The 4,243-nt window shown below is 40.6% G+C and overlaps 1 long non-coding RNA gene across 1 annotated transcript; it reads left to right on the top strand.

Moving 5' to 3' along the window:
• Nucleotides 1-913: 913 nt before the first annotated feature.
• On the top strand, nucleotides 914-3,623 carry LOC129412290 (uncharacterized). Its single transcript, XR_008633649.1, has 3 exons — nucleotides 914-968; nucleotides 1,164-1,213; nucleotides 3,550-3,623. It is a non-coding gene; the product is annotated as an uncharacterized LOC129412290 (long non-coding RNA).
• Nucleotides 3,624-4,243: the final 620 nt, after the last annotated feature.

The raw sequence follows: 4,243 nt of genomic DNA on the forward strand, positions 1-4,243 counted from the left end.
TTTTGTTGTTGCATCTGTAGTTGTGTCTGTGTCTCTAGTCGTGCCTGTGGTTGTTGTGGTGCATTTATTTATTTATTGGAAGTAATCAAGAGATCTTTTGACATCTTTGTTGGGCCATTTTGGCTCTTACTGTAATACAAATTATCCTACTTTATACTATGCAGTAAAATAAATACATGGATTTTCATTTTAATTTAGCATTCCCATTTATTATTCCATGTTATCACTATGCCAATTAAAATAATGTTTTATATACAATTTTTATTATTCATTTTATTTATTTATTTTTTATTATTTACTTGTAATTCCACCCCCGTACACTAGGCGTCCTCAGTGATCTCCACACGTCTAGCGTCAGGTGTTTACTAATTAGCTTCAATGCTACGTCAAGGTAACAATTTAATAATTTTTTTTACTTTTTACAACTTTACCTCCTTAATTTTAAACGAATTTATTTGCTACCTGTCCCATGTTGTACTTTAAAACATTTAGTCAAGTCATTTTTGGTTTTAATATCCATTTTTATATCATTATACATGATTTAAAGGTGCAATGTGTGACTTTTTTTGGATGAAAATACACCACCTATTTGTCTCCGTGGAGATGATTTTGCTTTACCAGTAATGTCCTGCAGTGTGGTACTAAAAGTGTATATCTTGCGTTTTAAAAAATTTGCTAGAGAGTGTTTTTATTGCTCAAAAAATCTTGAAAAACCTGCGTTCTTCCAGTGGATGGGCTCACTTCTCCACAGACCTGACCTGTAACTTCGCCTAATGATGTCACCTGCTTGTCTCTATGGAAATGGGTAAGTTTAATGCCGTGCTGTGAAACATTGCAGGCAAAACTATAACTTCTCCGTGCACTTTTTGGCATAAATGTGAAAAGGACATTTTCAATTTCCATGACTTTTCCAGGATTTCCATGACCGTGGGAACACTGAGCTCTGTGGAGAGGCGATCCCGTGCACAGTAAGAATGCTTCTTTTGTTATTTTTGAATGATAAAAGGAGCCATAAAGAAACAAATGCTAGATAGATAAGTTTAATATCATACTGTGGAACATTCCAGGCAAAGCAATAACATTTCCATGGAGTAAAGCCAGCGGCAAACCTCCCACCAGAAAAGTTACACAGTGCATCTTCATATTTTGTTTTATGTTTGCAGAAAATGACCTACTCCATCTTCAGATCTTCTCTTCAGCTCCTTTCTGAAGGGTAAGTCTATTCAAATCTATAAGGAAATAACATTCTATTTTAATGTTTTGCTTAAAGGTCCTATGTATATGACACAAAATAGATTCTTTTGAGCTTTAAGTCATGTTATAATGTTGTTACCTCCTCAAAAACAGACCTGGAGTTGTGTTTTTTGTTTTGTTTCACTCACACATGTTTGAGTAATCCTGCATTATTACTCTAGCCTGATTCATCAGACGGTTTCACTTCGGCAGGTACTTTTTCATTTAACCATTCGCTGTTATTTGGTCGTGACGTGATGTAATGCGTCACTAACGGGGCTAACTGGTATGTTAAGATTGATAAAATTCACCAAAATTCACCAAACATTCTCTTTGTTACGGTTTTAAATCCTCGATCTCGGGAATTGTTGCCAACACAGAATGTCTGTCTTCATCTCGACCGTTTTGTTTACTGTTGTGCTGCTCTACAAAAGGGACACAGACAGATGCTTGAGTTTGACTTCATGGCTTCACAGCTCTTCACTGATTGGCCGGTGCGCGGTCTACAACTTCTCTGGGTTCTTGCAAAGTGTATTCTGATTCCTGACCTAGTCGCTGGAGAGAAATGAAATTGAGCAGAAGCAGTAGGTGGCGCCATCCTGCCTAGTATTACTCTGTCTATATCTCCAGAGCTCAAAATGCTCTGTTCCACCTTGTGATGTGAAGTAGTGGTAGTTTTCAAGTTTTAACAGCTACCGTTTACTTTTAGTTCACTAGAGATTGGCAACTCCTGGACTGAAATAATCCAAATTACTCTAGTGAAGATGAAAAAGTGTTTTCTGTTTGAAAGAAGAACTAAACACATTGCAAATTTCTCTGATCCTGCCAAGATTTTAAAGTTACATCAGGTTATTTATCTTGTTTTCAGATTTATTATCGACTTACTAGTTCTGAGACGACTTAATTCTAGTCTAGAGGTTGTTTATTTTAAGATAACTTGTCAAGTAAAATGATCTTGCTGCATGGACAGATAATTTCACAGTTTTTAAGTCATTTTTTGATGAATTTAAGTGTTTATAGTGTCAATTTTAGACAAGCTTCTTTGCAGTGTTTGCAGGGTTTCTGTGTTAATTAAACGTGTCAATGAGACAAAACACAACTCTGTTTGTGACGAGGAAACAACATTATAACACAGATCAGAAAATAGCTTCGTCTGGGCTAATCCGTGTATCATTCGTTCCTTCGTTTTTCAATATAAAACCCAAAAATAAGAAAAAAAAAAAAAAAACTGTCTCCTTTATTATTTGTCTCCAAAACCAAAATGAAAAACCTGATAATGATTAGTTTTTTCAGTTTTCGTGTGTTTTCATTTTGTGTTTAAACGAAAAGTGGAAAAAATGAATAACGACTGTTTCCCGTTTATGTGACTTCCGTGACTGTGATGCCGGACTTCTGCACCGCATATGGACTGAACCAGAACTGATCCAGGTCCGGGACCAGACTGGGACCAGACCGAGACTGAGACCAGACCGGGACCAGACCGAGACTGAGACCAGACTGAGACCAGACCGAGACCAGACCGGGACCAGACCGGGACCAGACCGGGAAGACCAGACCGAGACCAGAGTGGGACTGAGACCGAGACCAGACCGGCACCAGACCGGCACCAGACCGGCACCAGACCGGGACCAGACCGGGGACCAGACCGAGACTGAGACCAGACCGGGACCAGAGCAGGACTGAGACCGAGACCAGACTGGGAACAGACCGAGACTTAGACCAGACCGGGACCAGAGTGGGACTGAGACCGAGACCAGACCGGCACCAGACCAGGACCAGGCCGTTACCACACCAAGACTGAGACCGGGACTGAGACCGAGGCCAGACCGGGACCAGACCGCTCAGAGCCCACTGCAGGGCCGGAGCTCGAAGCTGAGGCTCGGAACCCCACGGAGGCTCGGAGTCAAAGCTCGGAGTCCGCTCTGGTCCTGGTCTGGTCCCCGTCTAGTCCTGGTCTCGTCCCGGTCTGGTCTCGGTCTCAGTCCTGCTCTGGTCCCGGTCTGGTCCCAGTGTGGTCCCGGACCTGGATCAGTCCTGGTTTAGTCTGTATGCAGTGCAGAAGTCCGACATCGCAGTCACAGAAGTCACGTAAACGGGAAACGGCCGTCATCCGTTTTTTCCATTCTTCATTTAAACACAAAATTGAAAATTGAAAAAACAAATCATTATCTGTTTTTTCATTTTGGTTTTGGAGACAAATAATGAAGAAAACAGTTGTTTTTTCATTTTCTTAGTTTTGGTTTTATATTGAAAAACAAATGAACGAATGATACACGGCTTCAATCCCTTTAACAATTTTTGTTCATCCATTTTTAGAAATCTGAAACTGCGACGCCAGCCAAGAAGTGGACCAATGAGCCTGTCACCTAGATTACTTCAAACCAGCTTTGGTAAGACGTTTTGTACTTTCTGATCTCCCATTAGAATGTGAGACTGACAGGTACTCGTAAAAATAGTCGCGAAATTGTCAAATAATCTTATCAAGAATTCCCATCGGAGCTTGTCATTCCAGCTGCGTTCCCACTATATTTCCCCTTGACGTTTTTGGAACAATAGCTTAAAGAATTCCATGTCCAGTACGATAATAAGGACCTCAGGCGAGGACATGCTGAGCTGGCGAAAGTTGTCAGCCCCAAATCACAAAACCATTGAGCAGAAATGTCCCAGAATGCGTCGCTTCTAATGGTGATTTCTTCCCGCTGTCATAGTCCAGTTATTAGCCTGGTTGGGTTTTCTATATTTGGCCTGTCCGGATCTCGCAAGTGGCACTAGATGGAAATGTATAGCAGCTTTTGCCGATTACAGTGTATGAAGTTTTATAAGTAGAAGTTTGAAGTTACAAATTAGAAGTACTTTTTGCAATATTTAAAGGGTCTGAACTAGATTTTTTTTCCGTGTATTTGAGCAGAATGTGTCTTGCCCCAGTACACAGACTGTATATGTGTAAATATCGTCACATTGTATCGTCAAAGTTCTTACAGTAATATCGTGGGCCATCACAATATATCGA

This window comes from Boleophthalmus pectinirostris, unplaced genomic scaffold (genome assembly GCF_026225935.1).
Source record: "Boleophthalmus pectinirostris isolate CB_2022bp ecotype Guang Dong unplaced genomic scaffold, ASM2622593v1 HiC_scaffold_11, whole genome shotgun sequence".
Classification (NCBI taxonomy): Eukaryota; Metazoa; Chordata; class Actinopteri; order Gobiiformes; family Gobiidae; genus Boleophthalmus; species Boleophthalmus pectinirostris.